The following is a 12,243-nucleotide window of genomic DNA, read 5'->3' as shown; positions in this document are numbered from 1 at the left end:
AGGAATAAAAGAGAATAGCAATCTGGGACAAACAAGCTGGGACAAAACCGGAGGCAAGTCTGGGGAACAAAGGAGAGGTACAAAGTTGCAAATTCAGAAACCATGACTGTGGATAAGAGTCTAGTCAGCTAGTAGTTCAGATAAAAGACTTTTGTGAATTCTGAACCTTCTAGCCCTTCAGAAATACTCACAGGATCACAATGTGGCTGTTTCTGAAAAGGTCATAATCAGAGGAGGTTTCCTCCTTTTGCAAGAGATTGGGAAACGCAGACAAAGGGCATTTTCTTTCCCCAGTAGAGACGGAGAGGCAATGGACCTGATGCCTGGTCCGGACATCTTGGGAAAGCTGTCTGCTCAGATGTTGTCTGTTTCAGTTCCCAGAAATCTTTACTTTTAGGTCAGACGGTGTGCAGGTGCAGCCAGGGTGCCGTGCTTTCTTCAGATATGTCATGCGGATCCAAGGGTCTAGTCCCTTATTTACGATGCACATGTGTATAGCAGTGCCAAGGGGGTGGGGATTAGCATTCCCATGTGTTCTGGTGTCCACGACAGTCACAGGTCATGGTCATTGATCCAGTATTATTGACAGTGCCCCTCTCACTCTCAGAAACATCCCTGTTTGGAGGATGACTTACAGGGTCATGTGCAAACTCTTGATGTATCTGAGGCAGTCTGGGTGTCAAGGGGCCACGATTCAGGGAGAAGAGAAGTGCCCTGAGGTGAGTCTGACACCCGGAGTGGCGTTCCTCCCTGATGAGTTGGCCCATAGGTTAGTGGGAGGGACAACGAGGAGGAAAAGCTGGGCAGAGAGAAGTACTTCTCAAGAGTAATATATGATTAAAAAAATACGTCTGAGTCTAAAAAAGCACTTAAAAAAAAGAGATTTTATTTATTTACCTGACAGAGAGAGAGAGAGAGAGAGCACACAAAGGGGGGGAAACAGCAGGCAGAGGGAGACAGGGAAGCAGGCTCTCTGGAGCAGGGAGTCCAGTTAGGGGCTCGATCCCAGGGCCCTGGAATCATGACCTGAGCTGAAAGCTTAATTGCCTGAGTCACCCAGGCATCTCTACAAGAGCTTTTTAAATAAATTTATAATAAAAAGTCTAAATAACATGAAAAGCACAGCATCATAGTTAAAATGGCAGCTTTTTTTCTATCATAATGTTACATAAAATAATGTATATTTCCCAATTTAAGGCATCTTAGAGTTGTTGAAATATGGTATATTAGTTCCCGTGTAGGAGTGTCTCTAAAGGACAGATTCCTAGAGGCAGAACCTGCTGGGTCAGAGGATATGTGCATTGGAGAGATTCTGCTGACCTGTCTTAGAAACAAAGAACAACAGCGTCCGTTTCCCCCACTCTTACAAGCATTGGGTGTTAGCAGTCTTTTAAGTTTCCCCTCATCTGATAGGGTCTTACCAGATCTTCATTTAGGCTTCAGTCCAGAGTGAAGGGGTCTGTGTTTCCCCAAATTATCCTGCCCCACTCCTGAGTGTAATCGGCTCAGTCCGCATCACATTTCCCTGGAGGTTGGGCCTTGGGACCCACACATCTTTCTCCTCCTCGAGGGAAAATAGAGGGTCATTTCTCCCATGTGGTGCTGGAGAGGACTGTGGACTAATTAGCATAGGAGGGGATTTCAAATGCTGCCTGATCCCAGGGGTTCTGAAAGGCATTCAAGGTGGTGCACACCGTTACAGATGGCGGTGGCATCTTTCAAACTTCTAGTTTGAAAAAAGTAATGAAAGTAATTCTTCAGACAGCCTCTTGCTCTGTGAACATGGGATCCCTCTGGGAGCCTCCCATGCATTTCCCAGCACCCACAGCGGCACCCGAACCCAGGTGTGTGCATAGGACTCAGGTTCTCCCCTGGATCCTCTGTGGGTTTTGATTACTCTATGGCAACTTTTTTTAGTCCTATACTGCCTTTTTTTTTTTAAATTAAATTTTATTTGTTTATTTGAGAGAGGGACAGAGTGAGAGAGCATGAGAGGGGAGGTCAGAGGGAGAAGCAGACTTCCCATGGAGCTGGGAGCCCAATGTGGGGCTCGATCCCAGGACTCCGGGATCATGACCTGAGCTGAAGGCAGTCGCCCAACCAACTGAGCCACCCAGGTGCCCCCATAATCCTATACTGCTTAATATATGCTCACAACAGAATGCTGGCTAAAAATATAAAATGTGAAAAGTTTGCTGAAATAAAGCAAATGAAGACCGTAACATGAAAATTCCACACGATGACTTAAAATGATTGTCATTCAATAGGTGTGCAAATTGCATTCAGCTGATCAAAATGTTTATCTGGCTAGTCCTGATATCTCTTTCATGTCAGAAACCAAAGCCAAGGGCGCCTGGGTGGCTCAGTGGGTTAAGCCTCTGCCTTCGGCTCAGGTTATGATCTCAGGATTCTGGGATCGAGTCCTGCATCCGGCTCTCTGCTCAGCAGGGAGCCTGCTTCCTCCTCTCTCTCTCTCTCCCTGCCTCTCTGCCTACTTCTGATCTCTCTCTGTCAAATAAATAAATAAAATCTTTAAAAAAAAAAAAAGAAACCAAAGCCAAAAAAGAGAAAATAGAGAGGCCATTCTATCCAATAAAGTCTTTCATTACTAGGAATAAACATGAGCGAGACCCACTTCGTATTATTTGCAGAATGATGTTTGCACATAGCAGCCTGAACCCTTCTGTTTTATCTCATCGTTTGGACACAAAAACATGAAAGTAATAAAAATAAACCAGTTTTTTTTTAAGGTGCAAAAAGCACAAATCTCAAACATTCATTTAGAAAAGCGGTTTTTGTCTATTTTTGATACTGTAAAGAGTCATTAAATTTCATACACTTTATCATACATTTGTCCCAATACCAAATATGATCAATGTTCTTTTAAAAGTTATTTGTTAATAGCACTGTTGATGGGAATGCAAACTGGTGCAGCCACTCTGGAAAACAGTATGGAAGTTCCTCAAGAAAATATTAAAAATAGAACTACCCTACGATTCAGCAATTCACTATTTGGTACTTAACCAAAGAAAACAAAAATACTAATTCAAAGGTTTACATGCACTCTGATGTTTATAGCAGCATTAACTACAATAGCTAAATTATGGAAATAGCCCAAATGTCTATCAACTGATGAATAGATAAAGAAAATGCGTGGTGTGTACACACACAAACACACACACACACACATATACACACGAATGTTACTCAGGCATAAACGAGAATGAAATTTTGCCATTTGCAATGACATGGCTGGAGCTAGAGAGTATTAGGCTAAGTGAAATAAGTCAGGCAGAAAAAGACAAATACCCATATGATTTCACTCATATGTGGAAATAAAGAAATAAAACAAATGAGCAAAGGGGAGAAAAAAGGGGGGGGCGCAGAATCTTAACTACAGAGAACAAATTGATGGTTGCCAGAGGGGAGGCGGTTGTGGGGATGGGTTAAAATAAGCGATGGGTTTAAGGTTTGCACTTGCTTGATGAACACCAGGTGTGGTATGGAAGTGTTGAATCACTATCTTGTACACCTGAAACTAATATTACACTGTATTATGTTAACTAACTGTAATTTAAATAAAAATTTTAGAAAATTTGTTTCTTTGTTAAAGCATGCTTTTCTCTTATGTAAATAAAGTAAATAAAACATTCTGGACTACATGGTAAATGGAAATAGGTTGAGATTAGTCTTTATATTTTAGGCATTACTGGAGATTGTTTTAAAGTTATACATATATCTAAAATAACTTTATTTTTAGATTTATTTACTTACTTTTTTAAAAAAGGTTTTATTTATTTGATAGAGACACAGCAAGAGAGGGAACACAAGCAGGGAGAGTGGGAGAGGGAGAGGCAAGCCTCTCACCAAGCAGGGAGCCCAATGCAGGGCTCAATCCCAGGACCCTGGGATCATGACCTGAGCCGAAGGCAGATGCTTAATGACTGAGCCACCCCGGCGCCCCAATAACTTTATTTTTAAAGTGACTTATTATACACATCATGAAAGTTATTATGTGATTCAATAATCTCAAGATGTTGGCAAGTATATACATGATGAAAAGAGTTCTCCAGTCAAGCTAGGCTAGAGAGCTCTTATTTGGTCTCGATCCCTCAGATTATAGATGAAGAAGCTGAGGTTCAGAGAGGGTAAGAGATTTACTTAAGGTCACACAACCAGGGAGGGTCACAGCTCAGACTCTTAATTCATGGCTCTTTAGAGGCAGTCCATATGAATTGAAGTGATTTGAAGGTCTTAGGAGACTTCTTGCTGGAAAAATCTCTCTGGTAGCAGAGGTTCTGACACTGCGCAACGCCCCCCCCCCCAACATGTTCAGCATTGCCTTTAACTGGGTCCTTCCTTTAGAGCCCCATTTTCCTTGGGGACTAAGCTATTTTAGTTCTCCAAGTCTGTAGGGGATGCTGCCTTCCCCTCCCATGCAACCAGGATGAGTTAATATCTCCGGAACCAATGAAAGAGTAAATCCAGGATGGGAGAAGTGAGAGGGAAGTGGACCACCAGGGGCCATCCTTGCTGCTCATGGTTCACCGGGTGCATTCTACCTGAGGGACTTGGAGGAAGAGCAGACTCTGGAGATGCTACTGGATTTGAGAAGACACTAAGTATAGGTCCACAATTTACTTTCTTGTTCATCAGGAAATAACCCCTTTCAATTTAAAATTTAAAAAATTTGGGGGACGCCTGGGTGGCTCAGTTGGTTAAGCGGCTGCCTTCGGCTCAGGTTATGATCCCAGCATCCTGGGATCGAGTCCCACATCGGGCTCCTCGATCAGCAGGGAGCCTACTTCTCCCTCTGCCTCTGCCTGCCTCTCTGTCTGCCTGTGCTCACTCTCTCTGACAAATAAATAAAATCTTTAAAATTTAAAAATTTGGGGGACCTGGCCAACTCCGTTGGTGTAGCATGCTAGTCATGATCTCGTGGTTTGAGTTCGAGCCCCACACTGGGTGTAGAGATTACTCAAAAATAAGATCTTAAAGAAAAATCAAAACTTTAAAAATAAACATAAAAATTTTAAAAAGTATTCCCATCTCAACAGCCTGTTCCAACTTATTTATTTCAAAGTCTCACTCTCTGCTGCCCTCGAAGTACCCTGCACTTGGCCAGGCACGCTCCAGGGAGCCCCAATCCTGGCGTGCTTGATGGGACCTTGCAGGGGTGTGTTGACCATCCCCTTTTCTGAGCTCTTGCTCTGGGCTTATGTCTCTTACAGTTCAAAACTATCTGGAGAGTCTCACTTATCTCTTTTTTCTGGGCAGATAACCCAGTAGGCACAGGGCACTGAGCTTCCTAAAAACACCATCTTTGGGAGCCCCCCTGCCTTCCTGCTACTGTCTCCTCATTGCCTGATCAGTCTAATCAATTCTGCTTGAATTTCAAGGCTTTATACAATCCTGCTGCTTGATACTGTCACCCTAACGCAACCTGTTACTGTGAGCAGTCACCATCAAAGTGACCACATACAGGACCTTTTTTTCTGCCTCCCATCACTTGCTCATAGCTGTTCCCCCAAACTATTATATTGTTCTGTTGTTCGCTCTCCTGGCTCTGGTCAACCAAACGGTGACCAACAGGTGTAGGGAAGCCCAGGAGCCTATGCAGAGAGGCAACCTGGAGGAAGATACTCAGTGTGGTGGGTAATTTGTGGAAGGGTCTGCAGCTAACCTCCCCAGGGGATGCAGGTTCTGGGTGGAGTTATCAAGTAGGTACAGTAGGCACAGTGCCTAGAGCCCCCCAGAATGTTCACATTTTAAATTCTTCATAATCAGAAGAAAAAGTAAGTACGATGGTCATGTTGTCACAATAAATCCAGCCTGGATTATATCTTTCTTTATTTTGCAGGAATAAAATACCATTAATTTTTTTCCTTTTTTCTTTTTAATGGAGGAAGGGGTCCGCGAAGACAAAAGTGCCTGGGGCACCGGACAGTTACAATTTGGCCCTAGGTAGAGTGTGACATTTCCTGGTTAAAAACAAAAAAAAAAAAAACAAAAAACAAACAAAACAACAACAACAAAAAAACCCAAAAACAGAAAGAAAGAAAGAAAAGAAAGAAATGGATATCCAGGTATTTGTATGAGACCTCTTGATTTTAAATACCAGGAACTAGTTTTAAAATTAAGCCAAACAAACATGTTGTGGCCCAACAAAACACGCGGGCTTAGCCGGCACTTTCTCGAAGGCCCGCGCCTTGACATGACTTCGGGGACACGCCTTGTGCCGGCGCTCAGGACGGACAAGGGGCCCTCCGGGCTCCGATGCTGAAGCCCCCGCCCTGTCCGGTCCCGGAGGCCCGGCCGGGATAGGCCGCCCTCGGTCCGCCTCCGGCCCGGGGCGCCGCCTGGCTGCCCCACTGGACGGCTCCGCGGACATCCAGGGCAGCGCTGGGAGTCTAGGCCCGGGCCTCTCGCTCGCTGGTCACGCGGGGCGCGGGCAGGGGGCGGCCGCCGGCTAAGTGCGGCCGGTGAGCCGAGGCCAGCCCACTCGGCCCCACCCCTCGGCCCCCGTCACCACCGCACCGAGGCCCGCCCACCGTCCGCCGCCCGCCTGGCTCCTCGCGCTCCCCGCTCCCCAGACGAAACTCCGGGAGGACGCCGAACGCGGCGGCCGAGGCTCCTCCTCCCGCGCTGCTTGGCGGGGCGGGCTGCGCTCTTTTCAACGCCCCAGCGACCAGCCCATCACGGCCCTGCCAACCGGCCCTTCATCCCCGGGCGAGACCCTCGCAGGACACCCCGCTCAGTCTGCCGTGGGTCGCGGGGCAAATGCAGGCGACGCGGGGCCGGGATCCAGTCCCGCGGAGCCCGGAACCGCGAGTGCGCATGCTCCGCCGAAGCCCGCACCGGGCCTGGGTGAACCCTGATAGAGCCATCGCGAGGCCGGCTAAGCGGAGCTCCAGTGGCGCAATCGGTTAGCGCGCGGTACTTATACAGCAGTACATGCAGAGCAATGCCGAGGTTGTGAGTTCGAGCCTCACCTGGAGCACGACCCTTTTGGACATCCGCCGCCCCCTTTTATCTCCTTACCCAAAGGAACCGGTTAGTCTCTCTTTAGCGTTCTCAGTTCCTGTCGCTGACTGCCTGCCCGCGCTTGTCGCTCCGCCGCTGGCAGGAAGCAGCTCGCCCTGGAGCTTCTTAACCGCTGTGCAAGCTACTTGTTGCCCCCAGTCACTCGAATTCGGACCCCTACATAAGGCTTCCTTCTACTTCTCTTCCCAGGCCTTTCCTTTACGCGCATCCAGTCCCCGGCCACAGTACCGGCTAGGTAGAAGAGAGATCCCGGCGCGCCGCACCGGTGCAGGGGCCCCGCCTGGGCATAGACGTCGAAAATCTACCCGGCGTGCCCCAGCTCCTGGAGCCGGGACGAGGTCCGGCTTCCCGTCCACGGCCCCTAGCCCAGGGCCGGGTGGGGCGTGGCGCGGCGCAGCGCTCTGTGGGCGGCGGGTCGCCAGCCGGACGACCACTCCGGGGAGTTGGGGCCAAGGGGCTCAGCGCAGGGCGAAAGTGGAGCAGCTGCTCCCCTCCGTCCGAACTGCAGACACCCCCGACACCGCGGGCCCTTCTCCCCTTCCCAGGCACACTAGCCTCCCTGGGCCGACGTAAAGAGTTTGGGAAATGTGCGCTGGGCGTTTTCCTCTCCCCATCTTGCGCCTCCTCTCCCCGGGGTCGGTGTGCGTTGGTGCCAGTCGCCAGTAGATCCGAGAGCAGACGTTTTCTAGTGATGCCGAGTGGCGGCTGTCCTTTCATGCATGCCACAAATGCCAGGTTCAGAAGTCCTCCCGGGACGGGGGATAGGGGTGGGGGTTGGGGGGGGGCAGGAAATCTGGTTTTTGCAGCCAGCACGGGAACACTTCTCTGAAGCGTGGGGGCTGCTTTGCCATGGGGGTGGATGGGTGCCCCACATCCCCAGGAGGTGTGGGCGGAGCAGGGAACAAGTTTAGTCAGGCGAGAGTCCCAAACGCGTTCTCCACGAAGAGTGGTTTCTGCTGTTTTTTTGGACAGGATGGTAGTAAAACCCTGGGATAGAAAGTCTACCCGGAGCGCTGAGAAGCAAGATCTGGAAGGATTAGAGAAAGTGGAACCCCAGACCCAGACTGAGGTTGGAGAGCCTCATGCCCACCCACCGAAATGGGAGGAAGTCTGCCCTCCTCACCTAACCCGAGGCCAGGCCCTCCCCCAGCTAGAGCTTTTTGCTCACAGGCCCATACTCAGCGGATGCTGAGAAATCTAGCTCAGGCCTGGAGACAGTGTCTATCCAATGATAATAATAATAATAATAATGATAAAGTTTGCCTAAGTTAAAAAAACAATTTTAAGAAATAATTCACATACCATTTTAAGGTGTACTATTCAGTGGATTTTAGTATATTTATTTTATATATACAGAAAATAGTATATATATTTAGTATATCACCAAGGTATGTAACCATCACTAGGTTTAATTTTAGAACATTTTCAGCACCTCAACAAGAAACCTCATATCCTCTAGCTATCACTGCCCTAGCTCCCCAGTCCAGCCCTAAGCAACCACTAATCTACTTTCTGCCTCTATACATTTCCCTACTGGGGATTCTCATCTGAATGGAATCATACAACTTATATATGGTCTTTTGTGACTAGCTTCTTTTCCTTAATGCTTTCAAGATTTCCCCATGTCCAACCCGGTATCAGTACCTGATTTCTTTTTATGGCTGATTAATATTGCATTGTATGGATTCTTCATTTTTGAACAAGGTGAAAAGTTTGGCCTTTTTAGAAGAAAATTCACCAAAAATGTTTTTAAAAGGGAACTAATTTTAAAATACACAAAGCATAAAATGATCAGACTTGCCCAGTGAATGTTTCTGACTGTCCGAGGGTACTCACTCCAAGAACTGGTCAGGAACTTCTGAGAGCTGAGCACAGAACAGGTTCCCCACATGGACAGAAATAAATGAAGGTAGGATCATTCTGCACAACTTCGCATCCATGTTGGAAACCCTTCTAGAAAACCCTAGCTCGTATTTGAAGATTTCTGCCACCAAAACGTGTTTTCACAAGGCAACCCGTTCTACTTCCTGTCAACTCTCAAGGCTAGAACTTTGTCTTAAACATTGTCTTTGTCCCTGTTGGGTATTGCTGGAGTGGTGGTGGTTTGGGGGCTTATTTTTCTGGTTAAATGGTGAGGTGGGAGGGAAGGAAGTGAAATGAGTTGTCCTTTCTCTATTTACTCTAGAAATCCCCTGTTGGGAAATTAGGAGTGGGTTAGACACAAACAAATAGACTACTGGCAGATTTGTAGTCCCACATTTTAAGGTGACACTGATTGTATTTTTCAAGATGGTGAGAGGTGACAAGGATCAAGTCACGATATTATGGGAGAAGCTCTAAAAACCAAACAGTACCATGCAGATAGGAGAAGTTGGCATTATTGAGGCCATGATTGGTGGATTAGGCCTGTGTATGGTGGAGGGTGGCTTTAAGGAGGCAGATGTGTAAATACGAGGTAGATGAACTTGGAGGGGGGGGTGAAGTTATGGGTAAACAGTTAAGAGTTCTCTAGCAGAGAGAAGCCCGACATACCCCAGGCTGACATTAGCTTTGTAGTTACTCTGGATGAAGACAGGCTTATTGTGCGCCATACAAAGCTGGACGGGAGTGCAAGTTCAATAGAATGTGGAGGACAAGCAGAGACAATCCAGAGACAAATGATTCTGACAACTGACAATATGCAATTCGACAGAGATAATCTTGTGCCTGTATTCAGTTCAGAGTTCAGTGTGGGGGGATGCCTGGCTTGACAGCTGTTTGCATGTAAAGGATCTGGTTGTTTCAGATGTATGCAGCCTCACTTGTCCCAGTGTGTGACCCAACCGGTAAAAATGTCAACAATTACTAATGCATCTCAGCTCTGTATAATGCATTACATGGTGTGGTGTCAGAGATCACAAAACAGCAGTCTGTGGAACAAATCTAGCCTCCTGACAGGTTTTGTTTGGCTTTCTAGCACTGACTGGCCAAGTGTTTGAAACATTTGCAATAATTTGCTTACATCTTGGGAGATCTTACTGAACTGTCCAGATTTCAGCTTTCTAAGGAAAAATAAGAGAAGCTGGCCATCTGGGGCCCGTATTCCCACATGGCAACATTAGCTGCCCCCTTTGGACTGGACATGGGATCTTTGGGTCGTTAGGGTCCCCCCACTCCCCATGAATCCACAGCACGGAGGTACGTGCCAGCTGCTCCTCCTTCCACCTGTTCGCTTTGCTGTTTTCTTAACCCCTGACTCATTTCTCTCCCATGCGCCCTGCAGACACTGAGCATGTGGTCTCCGTGTGAATCAGGGAGGGAATCCTCCTGTTGAACTCTCTGTAGGTCAGACCTCAGCTGGGATCTGTATGGATACAGCCTATTTAAAATTCAACAGAACAAAACCCCAGTTCTTTATTGCAGAAGATATATCCCAAAGTAGGGGAGATCATATATTTACCCCAACCCTGTCTATCCATCCATTATTACTTCTAAAACTCGCCAGTGCTGTTTCATCTATGCATTTCCACATTTTCCCCTACCCCTACACCGTGGTCACTGGACTGTTTTAAAGGAAAGCCAAGATATGGTTTAGTATGTATATCCATCCAACAGCTAACCACTTAAAAAAAAAAAAGCATAATCACGGTACCATTATTATACCTTGTAAGATTAGTAATAATAATGTTCCTGCTTCACCTAACTCCTAGACCATGTTCAAATTTCCACACTTACCCCTGAAAGGTATTTTTGCAGTTGGTTTGCTTGAATTTAGATGGAAACAAAGTCTACCCATTGCATTTGACCAACATATCTTTTGACTTTCTCTTAAGGTATACCAATTCACTCTTTCCTCACTCCCTTTTATGATATTTATTTTTTGATCTGCATAATTTCCTAGAGAATTTGGCCAGCTGTACCCTCAAAACACCCCATAACAAGCTCTTTGATCCCTCCTGATAATACACTCTAGAAGCTTGATGATATTGATTCAATTTTTTTTTCTTTGCAAAATTATATTCTAGATAGTACTATGTGCTATTGCATCACAGGAGAAAGTACATAATGTTCCACATTTCACAATGTTAATTTTACTGGTGACTTCAGATGTAGTCAACCTAATCCATCCTTTATTAAATTCCACATCAGCCTCTAACCTAATGGTTTCAGCAGCCATGGATGCTCTTTGTCTAGATTTATTATTTTATTAAGGATTACTCAATAGTGATTTTCTAATTCTATTATTTGTTCTGCATTTATGACTGTGATTCTAAGAAAAAGAAACCTTTTTCTTTTTTTTTTTTTTTAAAGATTTTATTTATTTATTTGGTAGAGAGAGACGGCAAAAGAGGGAACACAAGCAGGGGGAATGGGTGAGGGAGAAGCAGGCTTCCCACCAAGCAGGGAGCCCAATGCTCCAGGGCTCGATCCCAGGACCCTGGGATCATGACCCGAATCAAAGGCAGCGCTTAACAACTGAGCCATCAAGGCGCCCCTCTTTATTTTTTTTCCTATTGACTATTTGGTTCTCTCAAGCACAATTCACTTTAGAAAAGCCTGGATAATATTGTTTGATCCTTTTTCTACTAATCTTTAAGAATAATGAGTTGATACCCTCACAATTCCCAAAGGTAACCAATTAGTTTTTTTATTTTACAGGGTTGTTTTTTTTTTTTTTGAGCAATAATTTACATATAATGAACTACGTAATGATATTGAGTAGCCTTTTGAGTACTTATTAAACATTCATATATCTTCTATGCTGAATTGTCCATTCAACTCTTTTGCCATTTTTGTGTGTGGGGGGGTTGTTTGTCTCTTCATTATTTTTATTTATTTATCTTTTTAGGAGAGAGAGTGCTGAGGTGGGAGAGGGGCAAAGGTAGAGGGACAGAGAATCTCAGTGAGACTTCATGCTGAACACACAGCAGGACGCTGGGCTCGATCTTGCAACCCTGAGATCAGGACCTGAGCGGAAATCAGGAGTTGGACACTTAATCAACCAAGCAACCAGGCACCCCTGTCTTTTTATTTTTGAGTTGCAGATATAATTCCTTTATTGGATATATGCTTTGTAAATAATTTCTCCCTTTTTTTGTGTGGCTTGGGTTTTCTTCTTCTTCTTCTTCTTTTTTTTTTTTAAAGTAGGCTCCTTGCCCCAGATGGGGCTTGAACTCTATACCCTGAGATCAAGAGTCACATGCTCCCCTGACTGAAGCA

The sequence above is a fragment of the Martes martes genome (genome assembly GCF_963455335.1).
Source record: "Martes martes genome assembly, chromosome: 9".
Taxonomy (NCBI): Eukaryota; Metazoa; Chordata; class Mammalia; order Carnivora; family Mustelidae; genus Martes; species Martes martes.
Note: the sequence above shows the minus strand (reverse complement) of the source record.